Raw genomic sequence first — 18,487 nt, 5'->3', positions numbered from 1 at the left:
CCTCTGAACAACACCTTCTCAGGCCTCTCTGCCACTAGGAGAGTATTTTATTTTAATTAGAATGAGTGATATGCTGCTAGTAAGCACACATAATATGTTCTTTTCTGGAGACTGAGGCTTTTATGGTTTGCCTTTTAAATTTACACTGTTTACAATCAATAAAGTGTGCTGGGGGCTTAGTAAGACCCAAACTAATACACTGAGCTACAATGCAAACATTTTACAGATCTGGCTCTTTATTTGCTGTGTTTCACCAAATCACTGTGAGGGACTGGGAAGTAGAGCAGAATCAGATCAGAATATCTTAATCTAACTGGTATTATTTTGCCTTCCTGTAATGGTTCCTACACATTCTGTCATTTGAGAAATAGGAGAAAAAAGAAATTAATACTCCTCCTCATTCTGTGTTCTGTAAGAACCGTTTACTTTGAGGAATCTAATTTGACCTTGATACCTGCTGTTGAGGAAATGCTAAGTCACGGCTTGAACCAATGATTGAGCACCTGGTGGGAAGGCAGGGCCAACCATGGGAGCTCAGGTGTATGTAATGCAGTTGAATGACCTGAAGGGTTGGAGCTAGGATCTACCTTTTCCCATACCTCATTTAAGGATTGGTAGGGGAAGATAAGTGTATCTTGCTGGAGATGTCTGCTTACCTGAGGCTGTCTAAGGGTAAGGAGATTCTTTCCATTGTTTCTGTGTCTATGGCTGTCATATTTGAGAATATCCTCACTTGCTGTAGCCCAGGACTTTACTACAATGCTGTTATTTCTGTTTTTTCCATTGTGTTACAGTATTACACATGCTGTCCAAACTTCCCATATGGTTGAGAATCATATCTGTGTCTTCCAATGTGGGAAGTTCAGGACCACAAAATCATAGAATTGTTGTGATTAGATAAGATCTCGAAGATCATCTAGTCCAACCGCTTACCTACCACCACTATTTCCATTAAACCATATCCCTAAGTACTACATCAACCCTTTCTTTAAATGGCTCCAGGGAGGGTGACTCAATTACCTTCCTGGGCAGCTTGTTCCAATACTTCAGCACTCCTTCTGAGAAGAAACTCTTCTGGAATATCGAATTTGAATATCCCCTAGTGCAATTGCATCTCATCTATCGCTGTCTGCTGAGAGAAGAGGCTGATATCCACCTCATCACAACCTCTTTTCGGGCAGCTATAGGGGATAGTAAGGCCTCCCCTGAGCCTCATTGCCTTCATACTAAACAATTGCAGTTCCCTCAGCCACTCCCCATAAGCTTTGTGATCCAGGCCCTGCGTCAACTTTGTTGTACTTCTCTGAACATTCTCCAGGGCCTCAATACCTTTCTTGAGTGAGAAGCTCAAAACTGAATGCAGTACTGAAGGTGCAGATTCACCAGAGCTGAGTACAGAATGACAATAACCTTTCTTGCTGGCAACACTATTTCTGAGATAAGCCAGGATGCCACTGGCCTCCTTGGCCACCTGGGCACACAAGTGACTCATTTTTATCCAAGCAATGACAAACATCCCTAAGATCAAACTCTTAGCTGTGGGAGAACTTTAGGATGGGACAGGGCGGGGTACGCATATTGATTTGCCCTGGCCCCTGACTGGTGTTCCATCAAGGCACAGGATGTGCACCACAAACTCGCATAATGGGTGTAACCCAAGAGCCACAGTTTGGCTAGCTCTGATCAAAAGCTCTACAGGCATCTGTGCCATTTATGTGCCTTAACAAAGCTTCAAACATTGGCTTTTCCTCTTTCTTTAACTAAACGTTTTCCATGTCTTGGCCAGCTGCACTGAGAATTGAGTGATAAAGTAAACAGCATGAGTGATGTTTATTGCTATTCTCAAATAATGATAGCAATTTTTTAAATGATTTTTCACCTGAATGGTGTTTCTCTAAAATCATGTAGGAGTTCAGTCTGATATTAAGACCTAAATTGATGCCAGGGGAGTTGTGATTTGGAACAAAGATCATATATTTTATTTCTAAACCCACGTTTTTTCTGGAACTCAGCAAGTATGCAGAAGACTGCCATTGTTAACGTTCCCCCACATTCCATTCTGTAGATGCTTCACAAGTCTTTTTTTAATTAATGGCTTCACAATTGAAAGTATATATGTAAATTAGGCAGAATCACAATAAACATTACAAAAAAGGGATAGTTTAACAACATATTTATCCATGTGTCTTTTTTCAAGAAAAAAACCTTTTCTGTTATATAAACATAAAACAAAGTTAACTAATTAAAATTCTTACAATTCTTACAACTAAAATTCTTATTTCTTTCTGGTATTTTTGGTCACTGTGTCCAGAAAATATTAATTCCCCTGTTTCAGAGTTTCAGCTGACAGAAATTCAGAAAATATGCACGAATGGAGTGTTTTAGATGGTAAATTAAATGGTGACATGTTAGAAAGCAGTGTGTATATTTCCAGCCTGCAGCTCTCAGAGTCACTGTACAAAATTCCACATAAATATCTTACTCAGTTTCTGTGATTATATCCTTTATATCAGTGAATGTCATGGCTGCCAGGTAAAATAAAGCCATCCTATGTGTCCTTTTAGAATTATGCCAAACCTAATAACTTGTGAGAGTGGGTCCTTGTTTCTCCAGAGCCGGCACTGCCCGCCTCTCCTTGCAGACTAATGTGTAATCAATACATTTTTCACTGGCGACCACAGCCCTAGTCGAGCGTGCAGACTCTGGTCGATCCATCATAGCCGGAGGTCACCACCAGGCAGCTCGGCGCCCCAGGTCTCCCGGCTTTGCCTCAGACCTGGCCGTGACTCCCAGGGCTCATAGGCAGCTGGGGTTGAAGCGAGGTCAAGTTTATGCCCGGCAGGGTGTTGGCCTCTTGGATGCTGTGCGGCTGCTTCTGACACTGACCATTAATTCTTCTCCGCTGCTGTGTTTAACCCTTCCCCACCAGACCTTGAGCTGCATCAGCTGGGGCTTGGGTAGGCTGAGGAGGATGCCTTCTCCACACTTACCCGATTATTGTTCATCTGAGAGGTTTTATTTTTCACTTGGTTCAAATGAAAGGCATTTCCCATGGCTTAGCAGAAATTTCTAAAGTTGGAAGGGGCTATAAGTACCAGTGAAATTCAGATTTGGGGAGCCTAGTCTGGCACCCACAGTGAGCACACCCCACGGGCTGTCAGGAACAATGTTTGCTTGTAACTATATCATGCCTTCATGCTCTTAAAATGAAGAGTATTTTTGAAGTGACTGGAGGATAGCTTGATTGGTTTTTTTTTTGGTTTTTTTTTTTACTTACTCCCCAATAGTTTAAACAAAGATGCTTTCAGTATTTGAAGATTTCACCTAAAACTGAAAGTGAAATAACTACAGCATCATGAAACATCCTTGCACTACCTTTATCGTACTTGAGTGAGCAGGAAGTGCTTATGAAATCGCTGCAAAGCCTTGCTCTCATAAGATTTGTAAAATTTTAAACCTCAATTGTGCACCATAAAGTTCTGCACAAGCTCAGATATGCAATATGTATCTGACCTGCTTAGTACACTGCCACAGGATGTAGCCAAGTAAAATAATTTGACTTGGGTAAAAAGGGAAAGATACTTTTATGGTCACTAATGACATTTTTATAGCTATGAAAGCCAAGATAATAAGGATAATCAAATCATAAGTTTCAGGACATAAGCTGATTATAGTACCAGCGATGGTCAGGAAGGAATTTTACCTTTTGTTTAAAAAAAAAAAAAAAAAAGTTCACAGTGTGTAAAATTATATTTTCAAAGGACTTAATCATTTTAGAGCTGGGCACTGACAGCTGACACACTAGGCAGGGCTGAAGCCTATTCTTGTAAGGAAAAACCTTTGATTACCTTTTGCATTATGGTATCCGAAAAACACCACCCATGGCTTAAACTTTCAGTCATCATGTCTCCCTGCCTGCCTTTGGTACTCTCCTTATAACACTAGGCCTGACACCTCATTCCCTCCAAGTGTCTCTGTGCTCTATATCTTCCAGTCCTACAGCATCACTCTATTTTTTACTCTCATTAGCCAACGTTTTACTCTTTCATCATTTAAGGCTAACGTTTCTTTTTTAAAACCTAAAAAGAGATCACACTGCATACTCTGTGTTAGCTTTCCTTTTCTTTGTGTAACCTGTGCATGACCTTATCCTCTTTGCTGGGAATAATCTCTGAGGGTCACTCAGAGTCCACAGGATGCAGGCTGGAGTTGTATTTTCCCACCATAAGGTCGTTCATGGGGTGTGTCATCCATGTGGCTTGGACATTTGTTTGCCTCCCTGAGGAGCAGTGCAGTTTCACAGTATCCATCACTTGGGACATTACTTGGTTAGCAACACATGAATGAAAACTAACAAGTGTGATCATGGCAGGTAGTAACCTACAGTACCATTTTTCAGTAAGAATAATAATGTTCTGCTTTTTAGTGTGCAAGTCTTGAAAAGAAATATTTGTACTGTTAATTTGTATATGCAAAAAGCTTTTGAGCATGTTTGTTCTTTTCCATACTGTTTGTAACTGAAGTTGAAGTTATTAGCACAAAACTTCCAGTAAACTATGTGTAGTTAGACTAAATGAAGTGTCAGGATGATTGTTGGTGTAATTCTTTAGATGTGCATGTTTGAGTCATACTTAAAGTGCCACATTAGCAGTAAAGGATATCTTCTGAGATTTCTCCAAAGTCATTGGAGAGCCTGTCAGATTTAAAAGACAATTGTTTTAACCAACCTCTTTATGTATTCTCCTACAATGGGATGAATTTCCCTCTGAACTGACCCTCTCTCTGGCTACAGAGAAACTTAAGACAACCAGTTTATACCAAACTTTAGCACTGCAAAATTAAAATCAGTTGAGAGGAACCACATGTACACTGATTTGTCCTCTAAAACTTTTAAGATTTCTATTACCATTTAGTAAAGTATTCATGCTAATATGAAAAACTGTGTATCCGAACCGAGTAGCTGTATGACGTGTGTGTAAAAACACTAAAGCTCATGCTTGCAGATGAGCGTGTAATGAGATACTGTATTAAACTGGCAATGCTTTTGCCTCGGTCTTTCCCTAGCTGTTTTGGTCTCACTTCCATTAAATGTTTTTCATTTCATTGTCTGCCCTATGAAGTTGTAAGCTCTTTGTGACTACAGTTTTGCTTTCTGCCTCTATTTTAAAGCATTGTGAATTACTTTAGATCTTTGCAAATAAAAGAGGTAGTTACAGAGATTGCAAGAAGAAGGCATTCTGTAGAAAACTATTCTCACAATGAGAATAGGCTCTGATAAAAATGCACAAACAAAGAAAAGACACCCAAGAAGAATCTGCATTAAAAACTAAATCAGTCTAAAACATTCAAGAAATGACAGAGGGGCTTTTGGTGAGATAAAAATTTCATCAGCAGGAATAGAGTTGGCTGTCCTGACATCTTAAGATGAATGAAAGCGGAATGTCATCAGCATCCTTCCAGTGCATTTGAATTTATTTGTGGGAAGCAAATATTAAGTTACATAGTGCAGCCTATTTTTTCCTGTGCATCCTAATTGTAGTTTGAGAACAATTTGTCCCTACTCTGTCTTCCCTCTATCCACCTCGTTCCTTGAGAAAAGCATTAGAAAAGAAAACTAGAGATGAAGTTGAATCTAATCTTGAGAAGATTTGGTGAATGTATGTCCAACTGAACAACACCCACTCTTTTATTGAAGCTAATTTCTTATGCTTGGATGGTATAGCTGAAGCATTGTTTATAAAAAGCAGAAGTTTGAATTTGTATATTGGTTGTCTGCAGGTAGGATTAGTCACAAATGCCTGGCACTGATGCCAGTGATGGCTTTTGTCAGGCAATGGAGAAGAGCTATCCGTTGTAAGTATGTGTAGGAAAGAAAGGATGGCCTTTGATCCTTGCAGAAGAAAAGTCCATTGAGGAATATTTCTGCCGTGACCCCAGAATAATAAAAATGACTGAATACATAGAGGAATAGAAATAGCTAGACCTGTTTGTCTTCATTATTATGATAACTGACATAAAACCCACTGCTTGAAATAAACTAAGTTGCTTGGTGGCAACTGGACACATCTGGTAGTACAATTCTTTCTACATTTCAAATACTGCTATATTCTGCCTGGATCTTCTGTTCCTGGGTATACTTCTTAATACTTATAAAATCTATTTCTACTAAACCAGAGCAATTTACAGTGATGTATGGTCATTGCTTCATTCTTTTTTCTGTCAAGATAAACTTCATGAATGATGTGATAATAAATGCTGTATTAGAACTCATGAATGACTCAGGTTTCTATTATGTAGGCAGTTCTGATGTTTTAAGATAAATTTATGTTAGTATGCTTGTACAGATACTAATGAATTAATCTGAAGTGTTGTGAGAAATTTGTTGTTTTTGAGACAGTGGATTAAAATTAGAAGTAAAATTGGTACAAGAAAAAAAGAAGCATGAAAGAAAATATGCAGTGGGAAAATCAGGACTGTACAAAGAAGGCACGCTTATCTTGGGCTTGGGTTCACTGCTGAGAGAGCAGAAGAAGTTCTTGAGAGAAAAGGTACATCCAAGAAGCTCCTAAAGCTATGTTAGAAGTCTGCTTGCCTGTAGGGCTAAGATAAAATAGGGTACAAAGGCTTGCATGGAAATTGCTTTTTAATTTGTCTTTTCTTGCATTTTCTTTTTCCTCCCAAAAGGGAGATGGGACACAGAAACATGCCTAGAAGGTCTGGAACTAATGTGGGGAGAACACCTGGCATAGCAGGGGCTAAGATAAAGAGCGGCCAAAGGAACTGGAGAAGAGAGAGACTGAGAAATTATGTACTAAAGCACAACTAAAAGTTAAGCTGGTATACATGGTAAAGATAGCTGTTTGAAAGTAGGACCTGATAAGGAACTGTAATGTAGGGTGATAAAAAGGATATGAAATTTGTTTGTGATGACATTAGTAGTAGTAACAAACCTGGTGGAACAAATGCTGAAGTTCCTAATGTAGTTTTGAGAAGGTGAATTAAAATACATTGTGTTTAACACAGAGAAAATAGAAGAGTCAGAAAATTACAGTGCTTGATGTGGCTGGTAACTTAGCTTTGCCAAAATCATCATGAAACAAAATCATAAGATAAGCCATAAATGGATGGTAGCGCACAATGAAGTATAGTCAAATTCTAATGAAAGAGAGAGTAATGGTAGCAGATATAGCCGAGACAATACATGTAAACAGTATGAATGATATATAAAATATATTATTTGATATTAGTTTTGTCTTGCAGAATAGTGATGGTTTATTTGCTTTATTGAAACACTGAACTGACTTATGAATCCAATGTTTTAAGTTTAAAGGTTAAAAAAGTTGGTTGTGAAATGATCGATTCATGTAAAGTTGTTGCATAACTGAAGACTGTAAGAAGACACTTTCATAATATTTAGTATAATAGAGATAATATTTCTGTGTTCAAGGCAAAACAGATTGCTAACTGATCAGATAGAGGCATATAGGATATGAGCAGCTTTGTATGTTGCAAATTTAGAAGCCACTCCACTTAAAAAATTTATACACTTAGTATTCTAAGAAAATAACAGGAAAATAACCATATATCCAGACATATTCATAAATAACTTTATGCCAGAAGAACTAAAGAGCAGCAATACCACACTACCAATAACCTTAATTAGCAAGGGTTACTGCTTTTTCATAATGCATTCAAATATATCTCTGCAGTGTAGAGAAGGTTGGCAGAGAATTGCCTCCACACCTAATCCTTTTCAGTCCTAATTCTTATTCATTCACACTCCTGGATGAGTAATGTGTTGGTAATCTCTTATTCACGACTTTACAAATAAACAAACAAAACCTACAACCCAAGTATTTCTAAAACAAAGCCCCAGAAAGTAAAACAGAGAAGAATTCACAGTACGAATATTGACAAAAGCAAATAAATAAATGAATAAATTGTACTTTACATACAGCCCTCTGAAATAGGAATTTACCTGAATTTGGATTTGCAGTACAGCCATATTTCTCATTCTCACTGAAGAACAGTGAGTTATAAAACCTGCTGCTCTTGAGTCCTTCTACTCTGCAAGCCAGATCAGTATAAGTAAGTATTATAACCTTCCAAACGGTTTGTTTTTTCCCCACTATGCTGTGATATTTTCGGGGCATGGACTAGTTACAGTGAAGTGAGTTAAAATAAAAGATAAAGCATTAACAATGGATTTCACTTTAGTATTTAATTAGCTAGAGGCCATGTAAGAATAGACTAAATATCAGCACAGGTTTCCTGATTACAATCTTGGAACAGATGGGCATTTTTATCTTGAAAGGATGACCAGCTTATCTGTAATTTTCCAGCTATCATGACTGATCTGTATCTTCTTTATCCAGGCTAATCAAGTATAGAAAGTTTATTAAGATAATAAGACTGAAAGTTATCACCAGTTAGGCTCTCTAATCTTGATGCAGTTTTGCTGTGTGCTGTGTTTCATGAGGTCTGTCAGCCAACAAAGGCTAAAGTTTGAGGGGTATCATTTACAGGACTACAGTGATTTTTTTGCTCAACAACAAGCAACTTAAAGCCCAGTTTAAATTGATGGCAAAAGGTTATTGTCATGACAAGTCCTATAGGTTAAACATAAGATCTGGATAACAGGTGGAAATCTTTGCCAAGAACAAGCTTGTTTCTGAGTGTCCTAGTGACACTAGTTTCCTGGTACTGGCCACATAACTGCCTTCTACAAACAGGGCAGCAGAGGTGCTGGTTTAAATCAGAATGGTTACATCAGTGCAATCTATGCCAGATGAAGTGAATGAAATAATAAAGCGAGTGGATGTATACCTAGGAGAGACCAGTGTAAGGAAGGTAAGATTAGTATTTTTAAATATATGTGCTTTCTAAACGTTGTCAAAATAGTCCTTTTTTTTTTCTTTCTTTTTTTTTTTTTTTCCCCTTAATGTACATTTAAAATTAGAAAACGCTCCCTGAGAGATTCTAAATTTAGATTCATTTTTAAACCCTAATATGTGTAGAGGGATGCCATCCATTCTGTTAGGACAACTGCATTTTTTTATTTATTAAGAAGGATTTTTGATAAAGTAGACATAAACACAACCCTTTGTCCATGATAAGGTGACTGCATTACACTTGAAGAGCAGAAGGAGTTCACAGCTAATACAGGTGCTGTGCTTAAATAGTCTGAAATTGCATTTGTATTTTAAGCATCTTTCTTGTTTTATTTTTCCCCAGAATTAAGAGGCATACATACTGTTGCTACTTGATAACCAGAATTCAGTTTTGCTTTTGGAGATCATAGTAGTACACTGTATGGAAAGATGTCTTGGTGTCTGTTCAGTCATCATTATTGTACAAAACAGAGAGAGCATGTTCTATTGGTAGTTATGGTACTTCTTGCCTGCACTTGACAAGTCAGAAATTCTCAAGCAGATGGGATATAGGGCTTTTGACTGAAAGATCAATGCTTAAATAAAATCTGTAAGCTGATTATACATCTACATGTTCAATCAATGAGTCACTGAATTCCATAACAAGCTAAATATTGATGACTAGAAAACAAATGTGTGCATTTGCACTTCACTCTGTTTTTTCTCTTTCTCTTCTTAATTTCACCAAGACTTAATAAATATATGGTTGTTACTGTCAGTTGTGATATCTGTTACTAGTTATCGTGCTGTAAAGTGCTATAGTTTGCTATTATTGATCTTACCTGTCTTTTTAATTATTAAAGTGACCCGAGGCTTGGTTTGGTCAGCCAGGCAGGTCATTCTTCCACCTTAATGATGTGAAATGTTATTGTCAGGGTAAGGGAATCAGAGTACCCATAGTTTAATGCTCCTTTACATGCCAATTATTCTCCAGACTATAGAACAGCTGCAGTCAATTAAACATCAAAATCTGGAGGTCATCTGTCTCCTTCTTGACCTCTCTGTGACTGAAAACTAACAATTAGAATTCTTTGATCATAGAATCATAGAATCATAGAATGGCCTGGGTTGAAAAGGACCACAATGATCATCAAGTTTCAAACCCCTTGCTATGTGCAGGTTGCCAACCACTAGACCAGGCTGCCCAGAGCCACATCCAGCCTGGCCTTGAATGCCTCCAGGGATGGGGCATCCACAACTTCCTCGGGCAACCTGTTTCAGTATGTCACCACGCTCTGGGTGAAAAACTTCCTCCTGATATCTAGCCTAAACTTCCCTTGTCTCAGTTTAAAACCATTCCCCCTTGTCCTATCACTATCCAGCCTTGTAAACAGCCATTCCTCCTCCTGTTTATAAGCACCCTTCAAGTACTGGGAGGCCACAATGAGGTCTCCCAGGAGCCTTCTTTTCTCCAAACTGAACAATCCCAGTTCCCTCAACCTTTCCTCATAGGAGAGGTGCTCCGGACCTCTGATCATCTTAGTGGCCCTCTTCTGGATCCACTCCAAGAGCTCCACGTCTTTCCTGTACCAGGAGACCCAGGCCCAGATGCAGTAATCCAGATAGGGGCAGATAATTTTGCTTTTCCTATAAAAGACGTTAAAGAAGCTAAAATTTATAGGTGATACTCCAAAAAAGCCAGATTTCTGAGAAACAAATTTGGGAACAGAGCAAAAAACATAATTGCATTGTTGGAGACTAATTTAAGAGAGACTTGAGCAGAAATGCACAGTCTGTGTCAAAGAGATTTTGAGTTTTGATATGTGAAAGCTGAGAAATGTGGATCAGTGTCTCAAACTGAGATTAGATATGCTAAAAACCTGATCTTGATCAGAATCTGATCAGTGATAATATAGTGGTGCCAATAGTGGAATGAAGGCTAATATGTTGGTATTTAAAGTGTTGGTATCATGATGCTGTATATAAGTTAGACATCATTTAAGATCCTCCCACTTTTGTACCATGAAGAGTGCTCTAAGAAGATGGTGAGATAACTCATAGTTAAATCATACAAGGTTTTCCAAAGGGTTTACAAGAGAGGCTCAAATAATGGTAGTTATCTTGTAACTTAATGTCCTACTAACATTTGAGAATTTTCCTTTTTACTGCTAAAATATTGAAGTATCTTAATTTTTCTTGCTTCATTTCTTCCTAGTGTTCCTCTGAAAAAACTTCATCCTACAATCTGTTTCTGTGCAATATATATTTTAGAGAAATATCTAATGATTTGATTTGTGATCGCATATGTAACTCTTCCCTTGTATGGTTTTACATATGTAAATATTTTACTTTTAAAATTGCTATGATAGGGTCAAAGAAATAAACATTTTCAGGAGAGGTTTCCATTTATGACACTGCATTTTTTTTTTTTAACCTTTCCACCAGCATATACAAAGGAAGGCAGTGTAGTATCAGGAACAGCAGTGCCTCATCTCTTCTGTGAAGCCAGCCACACTTTCCCAGTTTCTGATGCTTGCACTAGCTAGTGTAGCTCCTAATTTCTGTGGAAAAAAAAAGAAAGTTGTGTAGAGTCTTCAGAACAGTTGGGAACTGAAAAAATGTTCAGGTCAGAATTTTGATATGTTCTTGAATGTGGCTTTTCAGTAGATGTGTCCTAGCAGGCAAAAAAACATTCAAGAAGGTTCATTCTATTGGTGTTAATCCTTAGAGTCCTAGTAACCTAGGGTTTGCTTATTTGATAGATTTTCTCTCTTCAGCTAAATTAGCAGTGGTCAAAAAGTGATTCTGAGTGTGATCCAAAGCCCCGTAAAGTCAATAGAGGCATTTGTGAAAGGGGGGAGCGGTTTGCAGGACAGTCTTCAGTAATGATTTTTCCAGAGCTCTCGCTTACAGTTGGTTTACCATTGATCTGATTTTTTAACCTTTGTAGTAAGCTGAAAAACCCACTTCACTATTTCCACTCTACTGAGAAATGCTGAGCTGAGAGTTGGAATTATTTTTGGTTATTTTCCTGGCAGTAAGCTGGTGAGTATTTAGCTATCATCAGACAGATTACTTTTAATTTAAATTTTGGGAGGTTTACAGAGTAAGACAGTGTTTATGAAAAGTTTTATAAATATAAATGAATGACCAGAATTATACTTGTAAATGGCTAAAACAATCCCATTTCCTACCTTTCCCAATATATTTTTCCCTTTGTTCACTCTCTTGCAAGAATAAGTACTTGAAGCAAATGTGCTTTGTAATACTGTAGAGTGAGGCATTATGGATTTTTTTATAAGTACCTCTTTTGCGATATGTTTAAAAAAATTCTTGGCTGATTACAACTTGTTAGCTTTGCTGCTGCTCCAGTTCCATTTAGGAAAAAAAATATGGCTTTATATTCCCTCCCACTGATTTTCAACTAAAACAGAACTTAGTTGCCTGCTGATCCTGCTGGCTTTTTTAAATGAAAAACTTATTCTTCTTAAACTACTGGAAAATTATGTTTAAAAATCAGCATAATTTCATTGCTTTTTATTTCTGTCTGTCATGAAAACTACTAGGCTGCTTTTGGGGAAAAAAAAACCAATGCAATTTAATGCACAAATTTATTTATAGTTACGAATATACTGAATGAAAAATATTTTAATTATCTAGAGATATTAGTCACTCAGTAGTTAAATTGTCTGTGTATGCCTGGAAAAACAACTGTCTATAGGTACCTCTATCTTCATAACAGATAATTGCATAAGATTGAGACTTGGCAGGTTCAGTAAGGAATGTCTTTGCATAATCATTGTACCAGATATAATTCAGCCATATAAACTGAAAAAGACATAGACATTAACTCTGAGTGATGACATCACATGACTTTATTTTTAAGAATGGTAAGGACAGTCAAGAGAACAAGGATTAAAACATCTTCTAGACCAAAGTAAATGATGATAATTCTAGGTATTGGGCAATGTGGTGGATTTGCATAATTTCCCATCTTTTCTGTAAGGAAGAGATACATTGGAGGAACCAACAATGGTGTTCAAGTTTTACAAAAGTCAAATCTCGGATGTTCTGAACACAGATGAAAATCACCTAAAACTAGCCATCTAGTTAAAATTTGACCCTTTCCATTTCCATTTATTCTTCCTGAAGTCACCATGCACCTGTTCTTTTCAGTTCAAATTCTTCGTAGCAAATAATTATCCATAAAATGTGAGAAAAAGTTGTGACTCTATTTATTCAATGTACCCTTCAGAGAGTAGTTTAGGGTATAAGGCAGGGCAAGGGCTGCAAGACCCTAACATCTTAAGATCTTATATGAGTTACAAATTTTCAGTAAAGGATTGGACTGCATCAAGTCTTATTTTTGATTAAGAGGCAGGGAGAATACTGACCACACATGGAAGAATTTCATGTGGTGGAAAATCTGTTCCATCTCCCATTTTCCAATGGTTAGTTACATTCAGTGTTCAAACTGAGTGCATAACTGTGGCTGAAAAGATCATAAAGATCACTTGGAGTGAACTGCCTGCATAGCTTAAATTCAGCCAACTGACCGTCTATTGAATTTTTAAAGGAGAGATCAAAGAATTAGTACTGTATGTTATGGATTTCCTGTTCTATGAGAAACCATTTCTGGTTCTTCTACTTTTCCTCCCTATCTGTACTATGAATATAGGGAATGTATCACAGAGTTCTAGTTTGGCACTGTTCGGTCAGTGTCTGAATAAAGATTATTTGGGGAAGAAAATAGAGAATATATATATTTCTCTCATTGAACTGCACAATTTTATCAGTAAAATCTGACTTAAGGTGTGTAATATTGCAGAAGCTTTTTAAGATTTATTAAAAATGAGAGAAAAATATTTTTATCATATTGCTTTCTTAATATTATGGGATCAACTTAACCTGCACCTCTAGAAACAATTTGCTGATGGTAGCTCACTCAGAACCTGAACATGGTTGCTATCACAGTGACTGTCACATTAACAAGTTTTCAAATTCCTTGAATAAAGGTGATTGCCATGATAAATCCAAGTGGTGACCCAGCAACTCTATGTCCTGACTTTAACATTGCTTAGGACCAAAGATTTCAAAAAAATGAATGAAAAGTTCTTTTACTTAAATTCAGTCTGTTGGCTTATTTGTACAATCATTTTTGTACTAGTATCATGAAGTGATGGGAAATCTCTTTCACCAACCTTGACTTGATCTGTCTTCAGCAGTAACCTCTGAATATCATGGAAATAGATACAGTCTTGTAAAGTTCACTCTACTTCTGCCTGCACTCTTCAGAGACTTTCTCACTCATTACTGCAAGTGGGCGAGTGCCTTTTTCAAGCCCTTTAAAAATGGAAAATCTAGCAGATGGTAGATATGACCTATATGCCTGAAGTCCCTTCATATCACTCTGCTGTGTTTCCAAAACTACTTCCCAATGTGCTTTCCCTTGTGAATTATTGGAATATTCCTGTTGAGTTGGAGTATTACATTTCCTTTTCCATCTCCTTTTTTTTTTTTTTTTTTTTTTTTTTTTTTAGCTGTAATTCAGAGAAATTAAGAGTTTTTTCATCATGTGAACATATTTTTTTGTAAATTTCAAGGAAAAAATAATTGGTCAGGCTAAGACTTATACTTCCTGAAGTATTCTTCAGGAGCTATAAATCACTTTCTGTTGGATCCAGGTTTGTATCAAACCTACTGCTTCCACTGCTTCCCACAGGCTACTAGTACACGGTTTAGCTTGTTTTCTGACTCTTGTTTGTTTTGAAATTGTGATGTATCCCCATCAATCTAAACCACTGAACTTGTCTAACATAGTCATTACAAAAATAGCCATCACCTACTGGTGATAATGTGGGAGTCTCTTTCAAATACTTGGGTCAGAAGTATTGGGTCAGAAGGTATGCTGTTTTGTGTATCTTATGTAAAAAAAAAAAAAAAAAAAAAAAAAAAAAGCAGCTATGGAAGAGAGTTTTGCCTGTTTGTATCAGCTTCAATCTCCCAATGGTGTGAGCACACTGACACCTCTCTATTAAACTTCTGGGTCATTGTATGACATAGATATTAAGCCTAGAGGGGGTTTATGAAGTACACTACTCTCTATTCTCAGTATACTTAGTACTTGCTGGGTCACTTCTTGCAGTGTTGTTGTATTGATATGTCACAGAGAAGACCCTTTGAAGAAGGATAATTTCTGTCAGTGAACACATTCTGATTACCAGTGGACACTGCTGATTATAAAAACAGGTGGGCAGTTCAGATCTTGCTCATCCAGATTTTAAATATCAAGAATTTAGGATCATCATGTTTTTGAATTTCTGTTATTCTTTTGTAAAGATAGAGTCTATCATTATATAACTTTGGATAGAGTTTTGCATCTTGATTTTGAAGACTTTGCATGCTTTTGTTGCTGTCCTGTGGACACAATAGAACATTTGTCTGGACACAGTAGAACATTTTTTACAATTTTGCAATTAGAAATGCTTGTGTATTAAAAAACACCAAGGTAAAATAAAATCTAGGCTTAAACTTAATGCTTAAACATCACATAAATCACTGTGAAGATGATTGCTCGCAGCTAAATTCTAGCATATGAATTAAAGTGTTGAGGAAGAAAGAGTTGTCTGTGTAACTTTGTAGTCTTAATTCTTCTTGCTCATGATAGCACATTCCTACCAAAATTATAAAGACCTTCATGAAGGACAGATTTTTTTTTGTCCTTTTAGCACACACGCATGTACTCACGCACACATACATACAAAAAACTGAACATGACATATTTTTTTTTTTAAATTTCCCCAGCATATGACTTTTTTTTTATTTCTCTGTGCTGTATTCCTTCACAGAATAGCAGCTTTAGCCTATAATAAAATAATAACAAAATAGTAGCAGAGGATTTTTGCAGGTACCTAAATACTCTTTATATACTTCATACTTATATGTTGAAGATTGAATACAACTGGGCAATGAGTTATTTGCCCATTAATGCAGCTAGTTAATATTTACTTATACATTATTAAGGATAATAATTACAGGAAAAGATTAGTTATACCTGAATCTAACTCATTTTCCTCCTTGCTGGATGCGGTCAGTATTTTATTTCCTTATAAAAGAAATCTCAATATGTCAAAAATTCTGTTTTCCCTAGAAAAACTGTTATGCCTAACTAAACAAAAAATCATGTAAGAATGTCAATATTTGTAGAGGCAGGAGAAAAATGAATGACAGATTTGGGCTAATATCCTTTACTAAATAACTCTCTTGTCTAATTTTGACTTAGAAGAAGCACAATTAGTGAACAAAATTAATTTATGATTACATAAAAATATTTATTGCTCTTTATTTCTCACTCCTTTTATGCAAGTTATGGAAATACTTTTGAAAAATGGACACTCGTGACATCTATGTGCTTTCCTGTGGACGATAGTCACAGAATAATAAATGTAATATTCCATTTTTTAGATATGATATGAGGAGATTACATAGGATAAAACAACTGGTGGATTTTAGCCCAAATTCTACAAGTGGCAGCACTAACTAAACTGCAATATCAGCCCCACTTCCATGTCAGGTGTCTACTGAAACTCAATATAAAAATTGCTATTGACTTCAAAGGGGATGGAATCAGGTCCAGCAGAGCTTGCAGTGCATACTCATTGCTTGCTAATAGGCTGGAAATGTCAGGGCTGGAACTCCAAGGACAGTAATGGAAGTGACGGTTAGCAAATTCTACCTGCACTCCAAAAATAATTCAAGGTCACTTTGAGAAGGTGTCCCCAGTAGCACTGAGCCTTTGAGTCAGACATCTGGGTTTAAAGTAGTGGATAAAACAAGCTGTAAATTTTGCATGGATACAAAGGGGTAGTCTATTTTGTGGCAAAATTTAGGCTACCTTTTTCATATAAGGCTTTTGAATACCTGTACATAAATGTACATATATGTTTCTCTGGGCATGTGACTTTTCCTCACAGAGTGGATATTTCAAACATCACTTAATTTCAGAGCTTGGAATATAGCTATCAAATAGTGCTTGTAGCCAAATTTGAGATTAAGGTATAACAGTTGAATGTTTTAGATAATAAATAAAGAACTGAAATTTAATGATACATTAAAGTAGATGTTAAAGGTTTGCGATTTTCATTTTATTAATAATAAATATTTTTCATTTTAAAATGATCAGTTATTTACAGGAGCTGAAATTCTGTCATAGTGCAACCTTGATTTCAAAGGCTTTACAGTCATTATCTGAGCCAGTATGTAGGACACTGTATTTCTAGACTGTTTGTAGGCACTATCGATGAAAACGCTAGTTTATGTCACATGGAGGATCTTTTTCTCTTCAAATAAAGGAGTCTGAAGGTCAAAGAGAAGAAATGAAGAGAAAAAGAAGATGAGAAGAAATGAAGGTTTGCTCATCTATGTATGGTCATCTTAAAGAACTTTCATAGCAATTTTTCTACCTTTATGTCAAAGTGGATCTGTTGTTCTCATAAGAGATATCAGTATTGCCATTACAACTGATCAAGAATTTTCATGTCTGTTTCATGACTGAAAAACAGAGATTACTCAAAATAGGAAATATTTGTTGAAGAGGGTAATAGTTGAGAATTTCCTAATTGAAAAAAAAAAAAATTGCTTTGTTGTTGTTGTTGTTGTTGTTGTTTTTCAACTAGCAGCTTATATTTAATTTTTGGTAAATGACCTGTTTGCTTGAATTTGAAACCAAATACTACAACATCATTTCAGCTAATCCTTAATTTTGCATCAACTCACAAGCATGTTCAAAATTTGGACTTTTTCCTGATACAGGATGGGAAAACAAAATTCTGGTGCAAAAAAAAAAAAAAATTAGAGTGAACAGGAAGACACTTTACTATCTTGATCTACATCTAATTTGTTTCTTCAGCCTTCAAGGGCATCTCTTTTGTTAGAGAATAGGTTGTTGGCAGTCAGCTGAATACCAATCCTATTTTCCAGAAGCTTAGGTGTTCATGTTCTGTTATGGAGTAAACATTTTTAGTGTCAATGATGGACTTCAGCAAAACTACCTCCTTCATTGCAGGAGCATTTTCTTACAGATTCTTAGAATTGTATTCTGCTAGCAAGATGGTTGGATGGCTTATGTTGCAGCTATCAGGCCTGTGTATGTGTACTAGAAAAGTACATTATCTCTGCTTCAGGGATCACCACTGCCTGCCTTTATTTACACTCTGCTGCTATACCCTCCAGCCCTGTCATTCCAATAGTATTCTTGAAGAAAGCTTGATCCAAAGCACATTACAGAATTGCAAACTCTCTTAAGAGTTTTGTGGCAATGTGGCAAAAATTGTTATAACTTTTGAAATGCTGTGGAAATGTTTGCTGGAAGCCAAGGAATTTCCTAAAAGAAATGTCACAAACAAGTGTAAGTGAAGAGAATATCTGGAAAACGTTTCGGATAGAAAAGAATAAAAGGAACGTTAAACACCCCAGTCTCCCCTAACCAGTTGGGTTTTGCCCAGATTTAATGAATTCTTTACAATGTCTCCATAAGTTTCAAGGTCAGTGTATTAAGTCTTCTATCTGAAAAGGAGATTTGTAAGGAAATGTCACTGTATGCAATGTCTGTACGTATC

At 36.5% G+C, this 18,487-nt stretch overlaps 1 long non-coding RNA gene across 1 annotated transcript; it reads left to right on the top strand.

Moving 5' to 3' along the window:
• Positions 1 to 562: 562 nt before the first annotated feature.
• LOC125695362 (uncharacterized) lies at positions 563 to 17,430 on the top strand. Its single transcript, XR_007377937.1, has 3 exons — positions 563 to 672; positions 15,016 to 15,119; positions 17,222 to 17,430. It is a non-coding gene; the product is annotated as an uncharacterized LOC125695362 (long non-coding RNA).
• The last annotated feature ends 1,057 nt before the right edge of the window (positions 17,431 to 18,487 follow it).

The sequence above is a fragment of the Lagopus muta genome, chromosome 6 (assembly GCF_023343835.1).
Source record: "Lagopus muta isolate bLagMut1 chromosome 6, bLagMut1 primary, whole genome shotgun sequence".
NCBI lineage: Eukaryota > Metazoa > Chordata > Aves > Galliformes > Phasianidae > Lagopus > Lagopus muta.
This window is presented reverse-complemented; position numbering and strand designations above follow the sequence as displayed.